Genomic DNA, 14950 nt, shown 5'->3' on the forward strand with positions numbered 1-14950 from the left:
CATAATATGGTTTAAAATGTTTTTGCAATTCCAAATATGGGTGTAAGTAGGTAATAGCTGAATGTACTAACACCTTCCAAGAATGATACTAGGAGATTCATATTTAATTATAAAGGATTATATGGATTTGAGTAATGTAAAATAATAACTAAAGATCTAGCTATCAAACAAAATACCACAAATTGCCAGTTGTCATTTATTTTTAAAAACTTTCATGTGAAATTGATGTGTGCAAATAAACCTAGTTGCAGGAAACAACTCCTATAATATTAGTGAAGAAGGGTACTAAGGGTACTCTCCTTTTTTATTTCTGCTTCCTAGTAAATTAACCTCAAGCAATGCTCTCTAGGGTTTGGTACCAGAACTTGTCAGCATTGTGACCACAAATCTTGGCAGCTCAAGCTTGCTGGCAATATTCTTCTGAAATGCCTGAGAATTCATGGAGAGTTCTTCCAACACTGTGTCTGAACCAGGTATACAGGGCTTATTTTTGGGGCTGCTCAGTTTGTGGAAAAACAAAGGAAAGAACAGAGATCTCCACTGTCATTCACTGAATGTTCAAAAGAAAATGAAGTAAGGAAAGTAGTAAATGTATTGTAGATGAGATTTTCTTAGTGTAATGTATGAGCAGTGGGACAGACAAACTCAGTCAGTGATATCAATGAAACATTTAGGATAAGTAACCTTCTCTTTCAGGAAGACCAGCTACGTGGAGGCTATGGATATAATTTTGATGTCCTCAGAACCTGAGTGTAGAAGACGTATGTCTTCTATGAGCCGGAAAAGAGTCTTTCTACTTTCCAACTTTAAGATTAAACAATTTCTCTCTCCCTTTAATTGGAAGAGCATGTTCAACTTCAGTATTTCCCTTTCCCCACTACAACCAATCTTTTGCAATTAGGGAATCTAGGTCTCTTATGGCGCATTTTGTGAAACAAAGACACTTTGTGTTACTGCTTTAGCAGCAGAATTGCTGTTATGTATACTCTTGCTAAGTAAAAACATAATGATTAGTTTTGTTGAGAAGAGGTTGAGCATTTAATTACGCTGTATATGCAAAACTTTCTCCTCTAATGCATACATTCCTTGCTGGGTTGTAAATATGACTAAATTCTTTAGCACAGGGTTAGTAATTTGGGATAGTTCGTAATATAGATGTTTATTATCGGTTTGATAATACTAGCCCTCGAATATTACAAAAATAATTTCAAGGCTGTTAATTTTTGTCCCATCATCATAGATTTAAGTTTCAGTTTATTTTCTTCTCTGAAGTACTGACAGAGGGACTGAGATTTTTCTCTGTTCCTCTTCAAACTCAATATGTAGGGGTTTCTAGTCAGTGGAGCGATGAGGTCTCCTTTGAGCTTCCTCTTCTCCAGACTCCAGCTCCTTCGGTCACTCCTCATAAGACCTGTGCTCTAGACTCCTCACTTGTTTTGTTGCCTTTCTCTTGTATATCTTGTAGTGAGGGGCCCAAAACTGAGTACAGTACTTGAGGTGAGGCCTCACCAGAGCTGAGTACAGGGGGACATTCACCTCCCTGCTCCTGCTGGCAGCGCTATTACTGAAACAAGCCAGGATGCCATTGGCTTTCTTGGCTACCTGGGCACACTGCTGGCTCATATTCAGCTGAGTGTCAACTAATACTCCCAGGTGTGTTTCCTCTACAGAGCCATAGGCCTGATGCATTGCCTGGACTTGCTGTGGCCAAAGAGCAGGACGTAGCATTTGATCTTGTAGAACTTCATCCCTTTAGACTCAACTCAGCTATCCTGCCTGTTTAGATACTTCTGAAGGGCCTTTCTATCCCCAGGCAGATTGACGCTTCCCCCCAACTTAGTATCATTTGCAACCTTACTGAGGGTGTGGTCAATCACCTCATTCAGGTCATTCATAAAGATATTAAACAGGCCCCAGTACCAACCCCTGGGAAGTATCACTCATGACTTGTCTCCATTTGGATTTAACTCCATTCACTACCACTCTCTGGGCCTGACCATCCAGCTAGTTCTTAACCCGCAAAGAGTGTACTTGTCCAAGCCGTGGGCTGCCAGCTTCTCCGGGAGAACACTGTGGGAGACAGTGTCAAAGGCTTTGCTGTAGTCTAGACAGACGTCAACAGCCTTTCTCTCATCCACCATTCAGGTCACTTGATCAAAGAAGTTCGAGTAGGTAAAGCAGGCACTGCCTTTTGTGAACCCATGCTGTCTAGGTCTGAACTCCTGGCTGTCCCACACATGCCATGTGATCTCCCTCAAGATGGTCTTTTGCATGACCTTTCCAGGCACTGAGGTCAGACTAACAGGCCTGTAGTTCCCTGGTTCCTCCTTAAGATCCTTCCTGTAGACAGAAATCACAATGGCAAGCCCCCGATCCTAGGGGACCTCTCCAGTTCACCTGGAAGACTGATGATGGAAAGCATCTTGGCTGTCACCTCTGTCAACATCCTTAGGCCCCATGGACTTGTGGCAGTCCAAGTGGTGTTGTAGGTCTCTAATTGTTTCCACCTGAATTGTGGGGGTTTATTCTGCTCCCCATCCCAGACTTCCAGGTGAGGGGGTGGAGTACCCTGAGGGTAACTGATCTGACTTTTAAAGACAGATGTTAAGAAGGCATTGAGAATCTCATCCTTTTCCTTATCCCCAGTGGTCACATACTCTGCTGCATTCAATAAAGGATGGAGACTCTCCTTAGCCCTCCTCTTACTGCTAATACATTTGTGTTTAAAAAAAAAAAAAAAAAAAAGTTTTCTTTTATCACAATGGCCAAGTTGAGTTCAAGCTTGGCTTTTGCCTTTCTATTTTTTTCTGAAAAGTATGCTGGTTGAAAATATGTGGTTAAATAAATTGCAAATAAGATTAAATTTGTTTTGGTTTTGTTTTTTTTTTTTTAATAAAGTGGTGCAACAAGTTTGAAATATTAGAGGTAGCATGAGTATCATACTCACCAATTTTAGCAAGTAACTCAGCAAAATAAGAACTTGTATTGTAACATATCTTTCCTTCATATACAGTCATAGAGTATTCTGAATCAAAGGCACCCACAAGGACCATGGTGTCCAATTCATCACTCTACACAGGATCTCTTAGAATTCAAACCCAGTGTCTGAGTGCACTGTTCAAAAGCTTCTTGGATTGCAGCAGGTTTGACCAATGTCCTGAGGAGCCTGTTTCAGTGGTGTACCACCCTCCCTCAGTGAAGAACTTCTTCCTAACAGCCAACCTGATCATCCCCTGGTATGTCTCCATGTTGTTATCTCTGGTCCTGTTTTCGTCACCAGAGAAAAGAGATCAGAACTTACTTGCCCCACCACACCCCTTGTGAGAAAGGTGTAGGCTGCCATGAGGCCTCCTCTCAGTCTCCTTTTTCTCTAGCATGAATAAACCAATGAACCTCAGCTGCTCCTCATACATCTTCCCTTCTAGACCCTTCACCATCTCTAGCCTTCCTTTACGCTTTGCAAAGCCACAGCTGTAAATATACTTCAGTTCACCGTGTACGTACCCTGCAAAGAATTGTTCAAGGCTGGAGAAATAATATTTTTTCTTTTTGTTAGAAAAAAGAATACGAAAACTCGCTTCGGTTACAGATGAAACGTATTCTAAAAGTTTCCTTGCAAGTAATTGAGCATTTTTTCTTAAACATTCTCTTGTATTTTGCATCCCTTTTATTTTATTCTATCTTCTTAGTTTTTTTTTCTTTTTGTTTGGTTTTTTTCTTTTGGTTTTTTAGACCTAAACTGTTAAAGGTGTGTTAATAGTTTTTTTTGTTCAATTTTTTTTTAGAGAACGTTGCACAACTACATTTTACACCTGCTTATAGTATTTTTTGTATTATTAAAATACAATTAATTCATCCTAAATAGTAATATCTACAATAATGTAGTAGTTAAATTCTAACATATGATAAACAATATTCTAAGCAAACTTCTTTTCTCCAAAATTGACAATAAAAAGTTTGTAACTGCTTCATTTTTTACTCCACATCATTTCTAAGAGGCTACAATTTTTGATCGTCCATTTATTTCATTAGTTGAAGACAAAGAAACAAAGGAAGTAGAGGAATTTCACCCCTTCACTACTATTCCCATGAATCGTTGGTATACTTTAAATGGATAAGTATCACAGAATCTTAATGTGGATTGTAGAAAGGACAAAATACTTTCACTCACCTTCAAAAATCTACAGATGAACATACAAATACATTAGTGTAAGCAACAAAACAATCTGGTGTGAGTTTAATAGGTTATTAAACAAACTTTAGGCCCCACACCCAACTAACAGGAGCAGATATATACTTCAGTAATTCGTGAATGATAAGCACAATACCATTTAGCAACTATATCAAATATACATGAGGTTGTTCCTCTGACATAAGTTAGCAACAGATGAAACTAATTCCCTGCAGGAGACAGAAAAGGCACCAGAACAATTGGAAAAAAAAATCAATAAAAAATAAACAGAAAAAAGTGCTTTACTTCATTTGTTGATGTTATATCAGTTTTTCAGTTGCTGAAACTGGGTTTCCAATAAATAGAGAAACCTAAAAAGGTAAAGGGAAGGCTCCATAACTCATATTCTCTCTTCTTGTCTCAGGAAAAATTTATAATAAATTTAGCCAGATGAAGTTTACAAATGCAAGAAATCCCAAAAGTTCTAATAACAAATACTAATTTTTGACAAGTAGAAAAGGAATCCTTTTTGGATTAATCTACTTGACCCAGCGTTACTACACAAATTTTAAATTTCCCTCCTCAGAATTCTGTTATGACTTAGTATCCCAGGCAGCCCTAATGTTTTTCTCACCATTATATACAGACTATTGAATTTGATATTATTTTGTCTTTGTTAATTATAATCATCAGCTCTGTCTTGGTGTCAGTCTCCTAGGAGACAGTGTATGTATTCTCATTTAAACTATATCTATACTGTGGGAGAAAATTTGGTTTGAGACTAGAAGGGGCTTAACTCATCTAAATGAATTTTATTAAAAAGAAAGTGAAGAAAAAGCATTATAGGTTTTGATCTTAATTATCTCTGAACTTCAGTTTAATCTATCTCAAAATAAAGCTAAGTGCTTCATATTAATTGCAATTTTAACCACGTATTTAGATGAAGATCACTTAGCATTTTTTTAATGACTGTACTAGAATACACCTAGTGTACACTGTAGATGTGCCAGCTCTTAAATATTTATGAAAATAATGCCAGCTGGATTGCTTTGTAATATGAGAGGCATAATAGCTTGTGCTCGTTATCATAAATGTATACATAAAACAACTCATGTTGAAAATTTTTCCCCTTCAAGATAAACGGGTTTTGATAATCTAGTCAAAAGTTAGGCTGATCCATGTCAAATACTGAAATTTTAGAATTGTGTACTTTATGTAACTGAAATATCGTACAAGTGAAAATAAGCATTGTACATAAAGGGATGTGTGAAGTGTTTCAGTAAAGTCACAAGGACACAATCGTACAAAGCACACACAAATTCTACAGAAGAAAAACAAAAACAGTTCAAATATGGTGTTTAAATAGTATCTCATGCTGTTCACATTTCATCTCTTTTAACCATATTTAAATGTAATCATATAAATGACTGAAGATGGAAAGAATATTTCAAATCAACAAATTCAGTAACTAAAGTGGGGCTATAAGAAGGAAGAGGACAAACTCTTTAGTATGGTCTGTTGTGAGATGGAAATGGTTTCAAACTAAAAGAGGCAACATATAAATTGGATATAAGAAAGCTGTTTTTTACTGTAAGGGTGGTGAGGCAGTGGAACAGGTTGCTCAGGCAAGTGATGGAAGCCCTGTCTTTGGAGACATTCAAGGTCAGGCTGGATCAACCTCTGAGCACTCTGACTTAGCTGTAGATGTCCCCGTTCGTTGCAGGGGAGTTGGAACTAGCTGACCTTTAAAGGTCCCTTCCAACACAGAAGACCCTATGATTATATGAAATCCCATAAATCACGACATATTTAAATGAAGAAATAATAATCACTTCTGTGGAAAATACAAAAGCTATAAAATCAGATCACTACACTTCATAACTTTTGAAAACTAGTCAATTAATTTCTATACAGAATATTTCAAATGTAAAGATCAGTTTGATAGTGCAAAGTCAGTTTTTTTATTTCTCTGTTCATGTAAATAAAATTTCATACTCCAGGTCAAATCCCATGAATAATCTAGGCAACCAGTTAAGAACCTGAACACAAATTACAGTTCTCAAATCTGCCATTCATCTGCTGCATAATTCTGGCGTTTCAAGATAACATTTCCTTATCTTTTTTTCTTTTTGGCACATTTTCTAGAGACCTGAGATTTTCACTGTTTTTCTCAGCACTATCCCAGTTTTTATTAAATTGAAGGTTTTTCTCTATCCTCTATCTTCTCAGTCAAACTTTTTTTTTTCCTAACATGAAAATAGAGGAGACCGTTCCTGCATATGGGTAGCCAAACACTTGGAGTGGGGTTGTGGTAGAATGGTTTGCAGCCCTCTCCTACCCAGTTATATCAGGGATGGTGTTCAAGCTTCCTGAATCCTGAGTAAGAGCCCTCATCACTTTTTGGATTATTACTGCTACCTCGTCCTATGGGATCATGTTACTGAGCTTATGGCTGGGGATGATAAGGTTGAATCCCTATGGGTTGAGTTCAGGGCAAGGGCTGACAAGGCAGACATCCTGGTAGGCGTCTGTTACAGACCGCCAAACCAGGATGAACAGACAGATGAGGTGTTCTACGAGCAGCTGGTAGAAGCTGCACGATCGCCAGCGCTTGTCCTCATGGCGACTTCAACTTCCCCGACATATGCTGGGAATACAGCATAGTGCAGAAGAAGCAGTCTAGGAGGTTTCTGGAGTATATGGAGGATAATTTCCTGATGCAGCTGGTGAGAGAGCCTACAAGAGGAGCTGCCCCATTAGACCTGCTGTTCACAAACAGAGAAGGTCTGGTTGGAGATGTGGAGATCTGGGGCTGTCTTGGACAGAGTGACCATGGAATGGTAGAGTTCTCGATTCTTGGTGGAGCCAGGAGGGGGAACAGCAAAACTGCTACCTTGGACTTCCAGAGGGCAGACTTTGAATTCTTCAGAAGACTAGTAGGGGGAGTTCCCTGGGATTCAATCTCAGAGAGTAAAGGGGTCCAAGATGGCTGGTTACTCTTCAAGAAGGAAGTCTTAAAGACATAGGAGGAGGCTGTCCCCCTGAGCAGCAAAATGAGCCAGCGCGGAAGAAGACTGGTGTGGATGAATAGGGAGCTATTCTTGAGGCTCCAGGAGAAAAAAAGAGAATCTACCTCCTGTGGAAGAAGGGACGGGCAACTCAGAAAGAATACAAAGACGTTGTTAAGATGTGCAGGGAGAAAATCAGAAAGGCAAAAGCCCAGCATGAACTCAACCTGGCCACTGGGGTAAAAAGGAACAAGAAACTCTTTTACAAATATATCAACAATAAGAGGAGAACCAAGGAGAACCTCCATTCTTTACTGGATGAGGCTGAGAATGTGACCACTGGGAATAAGGAAAAGGCAGAGGTTCCGAATGCCTTCTTTACATGTGTCTTTAAAAGTTAGACCAGTTATCCTCAGAGTACTCCTCTCTCTGACCTGGTAGTCTTGGCTGGGGAGCAGACTAAACCCCCCACGATTTAGGAGGACACAGTCAGAGACCTACTACTCCAACTGGACTGCCACAAGTCCACAGGGCCAGATGAGATTCACCCAAGAGTGCTGAGGGAAGTGGTGGAAGTGATAGTCGAGCCACTTTCCATCATCTATCAGTGCTCCTTGTTGACTGGTGAGGTCCCAGAAGACCGGAGGCTTGCCAATGTAACTCCCATCTACAAGGAGGGTTGTAAGGAGGATCTGGGGAACAACAGGCCTGTTAGCTTGACCATGGTGCCAGGGACGGTTATGGAGCAGATTGTCTTGAGGGAGATCACGCGGCATGTGCAGGACAACCAGGGGAGCAGGCCTAGCTAACATTGGTTCACAAAGGGCAGGTCCTGCTTGACCAACCTGATCTCCGTCTATGATCTAGTGACCCATCTGGTGGATGAGGGAAAGGCTGTTGATGTAGTCTACCTAGATTTCAGCAAAGCATTTGGCACTGTCTCCCACACTATTCTCCTGCAGAAGCTGTCAGCCTGTGGCTTGGACAGGTACACTCTTGGCTGGGGGGCCGGGCCCAGAGAATGGTGAACAGAGTTAAATCCAGCTGGCGACTGGTCACAAGTGGTGTTCCACAGGGGTCGGTGCTGGGGCCTGTCCTCTTTAATATCTTTATTGATGACCTAGATGAGGACATTGAGTGCACCCTCAGTAAATTTGCAGATGACACCAAGTTGGCTGAAAGTGTCAATCTGCCTGGGGGTAGCGAGGCCCTACAGAGGGATATGGACAGCTTGGATAGCTGGGCTGAAGCCAATGGGATGAGGTTCAACAAGACCAAATGGTGGGTCCTGCTCTTTGGCCACAATAACCCCAGGCAATGCTACAGGCTTGGGGCAGAGTGGCTGGAAGACTGTGTAGAGGAAATGGACCTGGGGGTGTTGATTGACGTTGGACTGAACATGAGCCAGCAGTGTGCCCAGGTGGCCAAGAAGGCCAATGGCATCCTGGCTTGCATCAGAAACAGTGTTGCCAGCAGGAACAGGGAAGTAATTGTCCCCCTGTAGTCAGCACTGGTGAGGCCGCACCTCAAGTACTGTGTCCAGTTTTGGATCCCTCACTGTAAGAAAGACATTGAGGCCCTGGAGCGTGTCCAGAGGAGGGCAACAAAGCTGGTGAGGGGTCTGGAGCACAGGCCTTATAAGGAGTGGCTCAAGGAGCTGGGATTGTTCAGTCTAGAGAAGAGGAGGCTCAGGGGAGACCTTATTGCTCTCTATAACTACCTGAAAGGAGATTGTAGTGAGCTGGGGGTCAGCCTCTTCTCTATTGTAACTATTGATAAGACTAGAAGGAACAGTTTCAAGCTGCACCAGGGAAGGTTCAGGCTGGACATTAGGAAATACTACTTCTCTGAAAGAGTGGTCAGGCACTGGAATGGGCTGCCCAGAGAGGTGGTGGAGTCACCGACCCTGGTGGTGTTCGAGGAACTTTTGGACGTTGTGTTGAGGGACATGGTTTAATGAGAACCATTGGTGATGGGTGTATGGTTGGACTGAGTGATCCTCTGGGTCTTTTCCAACATTGGCGATTCTATGATTCCATGATTCTCAGATAAGTCACTTATAGCTCTTAGAGGAGAAAAAAGAAAAGTTACCTACAGGTGAGTAATCTGGATGCTTATTCAAAAGGTCAGTTCTTCTCAGTGGCTTGGTGAGTAAGTCTAAACATTGTCCTGCTCACACACTGGCCTCAGGAAGTACCTTGCTGGCAGCAGTTGCTGCTGAGAATCTCCCTCAAGAGGTTCATCAGTCGTGCATATATCTAGAATGTAAAGGTCCAGAAGTTACAAGCCGGGCATAAAACTCCAATAGAACAACAGTCAATCCAGTCAACTTAATTTCTCTCATCTCTGGACTCGGCTCTGTAGGAATAGCTTTTACTGAGATCAGGGGCATGTTTTTCAGCAGTGTGAGGAGAAGTTGAACTCTCTGAAGTGAGATTCATCACTAGGAGTCATGGAGCATCACTAGAGGTATGGTGTTGTACAAAGAGTATCTCAGTACTGGACAAAACTGCAAACTCTATTCTCAATATGAACACAGGAGGCATCCCTATAATGGTAATTGAATATTCCTACAGATTTTTTAATTTAAATATTACTATTATTTTTCCTTCCCCAACATCCTTTGGAAATTCTTAAGGTAGACCTTTAGGAAAAAGCGTTCTACCTTTATTGTCGTTGACTACTCTTGCAGCATTCTTGTAGTGATCTTTCTCCCACTTAACTGGAATATTTAAACCATGCAGACTACCTCAGTTGTTGCTCTAAACAGGATTAGAGGAAGAAAAATAGCACTTAACCTTGTTTACAGAAGTAAGATACATTTCAGACTAGGGAATAAAACCCAGATAGATGTAGTCAGGCTTGTACATACTGAGTCTGAAGTTAAAAACAAAAGTAAACTCTTTTAGGGTAATGCACCTCTGGGCCATGAAGTGGCATCAGTGCTGAGGAGAGGACACATTTTTAAGGATTAACTAAGATGTTATAAAAATAACTGTTCCAAATATACAATTATTTTTTAAAATTTGCAGAGCTAAATTTAACCTACTGTATTTTTCTTTTTTTTTTTTTCTTGGAAAACAAAAGATGATAAAAAATGCCTATTTTTAAATAAAATCTGAACATTACATTTAATGTTTTAAGAAAATTAGATTTTCAATTCCACCTTTAGTTTTCTGAAGAAATAACCTAATTTTCAAACATAAACTTGTCTGAAAAGAAAATTGGTTGCTGAGAAAGGAAATAAAAACACACAAAAGGAAAGGAAAGGAAGCTTGCACATGAAAGATATGAGTTGTAAAATTAGTAATATCACCAGCTGACTTCACAGCTCTCAATTTGTCTCATGAAGAAACATGTAAAATGTTTGGGGGGGGGGGGGGGGGGAAGGAAAAGGCTGTCCTCTAAATTTAAAACACATGCACATTCATGTGCACACATACATACATGCACATATTTAGAGAAAACTGTAATATTAAGGGTTGATAATGGATCAACTCCAAGGATTTTTTGTTTCCCCTAATCATTATTAAGAATTATAACAGTTTTTTGTTTTATTTAGTTTCTTTTGAGTATGCAATCTCTCTTTTACATCTTCCCACACACAAACACATGCACAGAGTGTAAGCAAGAAAAAAAAATGAGATAGGAAAAGAATTAAGTTGCTTTACTAAGCTGCATTTCCAGTTCATCCATTTATAGTAACAGTAGGGTATAAGCTAAATAGTATTATGCAGGTTTATGCAAATTGTTCAGGATGAAAGAGGAATACAAGTGACAAGAAAATTAGAACAGCATTGAAGGCCACCAGAAATCTGTCCTAATGTTGAGTATAACTAAAGAAATGGTAAACACAACACAGCAAAATGTTGTCTTCTTACTTTTAACATTAAGTACTTGTAACCTTAAAGAGGAGGGTAGCTCTATCTTGAGGATTTGAACTCAAAATAGATCCAGTAACATATGTGCTGTTAATTTGACCTAATTAGTTGTTACTACTAGCAGAACTCACATGAAGAATCCCATTACATAGATTAAAATAGGTGGAGCTTGGCCCTTGGTATTGATCAAGTGGAACAGCAGTTTAATATCTGAAACAACCTTTTTCTGAGTGTCCTGGTGTTTGCACATGGGTGTTGGAGGAGGTGAAGCTCTAGTTTATATAACAAAATTAGCAAAGGACTTTATCTGTTTCCTACTGAATAATGAAATGTAATTAGTAATCGGTAGGGAACACTGGCTGTCTGTAGCATGCTATATGTTGAAAACGTTATTAGCTTTGTAGTTACCATCAGAAAACACAAAAATTAGCAGGAAAAAGTAATTTTTTTTTTCCCACCAATATGAACTGACTACAGCTATTTCAATTGCTGTTGTTGTTGTTACATTCACAACATCAGTATACTTTTCCCTCTTTGACAGGAGGCTCTGCAAATAAAAATATGCAAACTTTTATAATGTTTACTCAAGAAAAATTCCCAAATGAAATCAGTATGTAGTTCTGCCCAAATAAAAAAGCCTCAGGTCTGACACTTGATGGAGCTATTTACAGAACTGCTAATAAGTGCATTGTGATGGAAAGTCATAGCAGAGCATGTCATGAATAGCACTTGACATACAGAAAACACATGGGTAAAAAAACAGAAAAAGAAAAAAAAAACAGAAAAAAACCTTAAGCAACTGATAACATTAATTTTTTAAAGCAAAACAACAAACAAACAACAACAACAACAAAATCACTGTATTTCCAGTTCATAAGTAATAATGCCATGCTTTAGCATAACTGATCCAAGAATGGAGTATAACTTAGAGATGATCAAAAATAGGAAGAGACCAGATCTAGTGAATATTGCATACCATAATTCTACTTTATAGAAATGGATGGATGAAAATATGGATAGGAATGAAGTTTAGAATAATAAATAGTTATTGCAATAGCCCCAATATTTATTTTTGCTTATATTCTTATATTTCCTTTTAAAGAGTCACACTAGGCAAAATTCTTGTCCTTATGCACTCTGAAATATTTATAAACTACATATCACTAGGTGAGCAGGAATGCTAAATGATCTTAACAAAGACATTTCCTTGAAAATGGCAATACAAACAGAGGAATTGATACCTTACTTGGGAAAAAAGTAGGGTTATAGTACTAGAGCTGCAGTGAAACCAGAATTTAGGGAAATATAATGTTGTCATACATTGCCAGAATAATCCTTGAAAGAGAATGGAATGCATGACATGAAAGGAAGTAAAAGTATTTTCTTCTGAGTGCTATTAATTTTAATGAGTATGATTTTACACCTCAGGGATTTTTTAAGTATACATTGGTCAGTCATATTACCTGCATAATAGGAATTGCTAACAGATCTGCTAATTAGTTTGAGAACTCTTCATTGTTCTATTGCATGGTTAACTACCGAGATGTTGAGTGAGAAGAGTTGAGTTAGCTTTGATTTATCTGTCCTTTTCTGAAAGGATTTGCAGAAGAAAGCTTTTGGAAACTCAAAAATACTTGTATTTTGCCTGAGAACTGATGCAGTTTTATAAAATTTTATTTATTGTGAGATATCATCTGTGGAATTGGTTCAAAAAAATTTGCTAATCAAGGTGACCAGGAAAGATAAAATAATAGCTTTATCAGAAGCCAAAAATCAAAAAAATCTTGGCTGAGAATGTGGATCTGAAGACACCAATGTGCTGAAAGATTTGTCTTACCTGAAGGAAAGAAGGGAAAATGTTGCCAGCTGCTGCAGAGTAATGTGATATTTCTAGTTTCTAGACTGCAATGCACAGATATCAAGGTAGTCCTGAATAAGCTGTCTCCGGACTTGGTTACTTCATAACGGTGCTAGCAAGGTATGAAGCATGAGCTATTAAACTCTGACTCAAATACAAAGCTGTGTAACTTGTGGCTTGTGTGGTTTTCAGTAGTTTACCTGTTACCTCTACATGGAGCCACATTGGACCATGACAGTATATCAGAATATACAAATCTGAGAATGGCTGCACCATACCTTCTTATTTCTGTTCTCAGCTGGGGTCTAACTTACACATCTAAATTGAGATGATTAATGTGTCTGGTGTGTGTGCTTTATGGATCTTGCACGATGTTTTATGATTCCTTATTTTACTCTTAGATGTTTTAGATAATTAAATAATTTAAATATTACTATTGTATACCTCTTGACAAAGCATGCAGCAACTGTTTTGAAGAAGCTTTGAAACCTTGACCATGTCATTTATGTGTTGTTGATATCTACGGGCTCATGAAGGAAAACTGAATTTTCCCTGGCATTACAGGCAGGATGCACTGGGGAGTGGTGAGACAGAAGGATGGCCAGATGGGGTGTGGTATCTGAGGAAGTTCCTAAGAGCTGTAGCATACTAGTTACTATAAAAGAAGCAGTCAGTGAATTCCACATTAAACTTCTTTCCTAAAATTTTGCCTATATGGGAGTCTTACGATGGCTCTAATTTTAGATGAAGGTTAAGCAGAGTTGATACTGTACCAATCAAGAAAATGAATGAGTTGTCAATAGTTAGAATGAACCAGACGACCTGCTATAAATCCATACTGGCTGAAAAGCATGTTGCTTGTTCACTAGAAAGATTCATTAGTATTAATATATAAGCTCAGTAGGTCTTCTTTACAGAAGTCTCACACTCTTCTAGAAGGCTTAGAGCAGAAGATAAAGGTGAAGGACTCAAAAGGTCTTAATGCCTATACTCTGATTGACAGAGGACTGGAGAAAAAGCACTCCCGTTTTCTGCTGGTAGATCAAACACTTTAACCATATTATTTTTCAATTCAATCTCTTAATTGCTTCACCAGTAGTCCTGTCTGACAAGCAACTTGAGGTCAACCCCTTAGTGTAATTTCCTTCTTAAATGACTTTTATTTTTTTTTTGTCTCCATTAGACTACACAATTAATTGGACTTCAGATAAAATTGTGATTAAAATAGCTTGAGCACAAAAAAACTGTGTGGTCCAAAGGAAACCAAATGAACAAAAATGCTCTTGTTAGGCATGAGCAGAAACTAAGGCATAGGCTTGCCTTAAAGTGAGGACTGTTATAACCTAAATTTGTGTTTGAAGGACTCAACTGCATTCTGAGTACCTTTGATAGCCATTTGTCTCTTAAAAATGTATTCTTGTATGAAGAAGAGCAAAAGGAAACATTTAAATCTATAATTTATTTGGAGTACACTGTTCATGTTAAGCACTGTTTCCTAAAAGCTGCACTTGTAGACGTTGTAAGACTTTCCTTTGTTATCACTGGGGAAAGGATATTTCAGTTCTGTGGTAGAAAGACTAGTTAGGTGAGATAAAACTTACAGTTCAAGTTGTGTGACTGTATAAGTGGTACGTATCAGAAATATCTGGTTTGTTTGTTCTCCATGTTTAAACCTGTACATTCCTACCATTTTCTGAAGGCCCTTCCTGATCTGCCATTTCATTGTTTTTCTCTTGCTAGACATATCTCTCTGCTTCTGTGGTGGCATTAATAAGCTGTTCCTGCTAGAATGAGTGTGCAGAAAATTCTCAATAGCTTTATGCAGAGTCCTGACTTCTACTGTCAGAAACAATGAGAGGAAAAAAAGATTTCTATCCCTGTTTCAGATGATAGATCATACCATTCCATTAGAAGTAGGCAGGACTAACCATTGATAAAGCACAAAGAACTTTGCAAATCTTACTCAGACATAAATTAAACAAGACAAAAATGTTACTGATGCCAAATCTTGATCATGCTTAATTCTAAACTT

The 14950-nt window shown here is 38.8% G+C and overlaps 1 long non-coding RNA gene across 4 annotated transcripts in view; it reads right to left on the reverse strand.

The window, feature by feature from the left end:
- LOC112531745 overlaps window positions 1-14950 on the reverse strand; it is a 79951-nt gene that overhangs the window by 59863 nt on the left and 5138 nt on the right. For all 4 annotated transcript variants that reach the window (XR_005857929.2, XR_005857931.2, XR_005857930.2 and 1 more), the window contains exon 2: window positions 9275-9437. This is a non-coding gene — a long non-coding RNA (uncharacterized LOC112531745). The remainder of the gene's footprint in view (window positions 1-9274; window positions 9438-14950) is intronic.

The sequence above is a fragment of the Gallus gallus genome, chromosome 2, assembly GCF_016699485.2.
Source record: "Gallus gallus isolate bGalGal1 chromosome 2, bGalGal1.mat.broiler.GRCg7b, whole genome shotgun sequence".
NCBI lineage: Eukaryota > Metazoa > Chordata > Aves > Galliformes > Phasianidae > Gallus > Gallus gallus.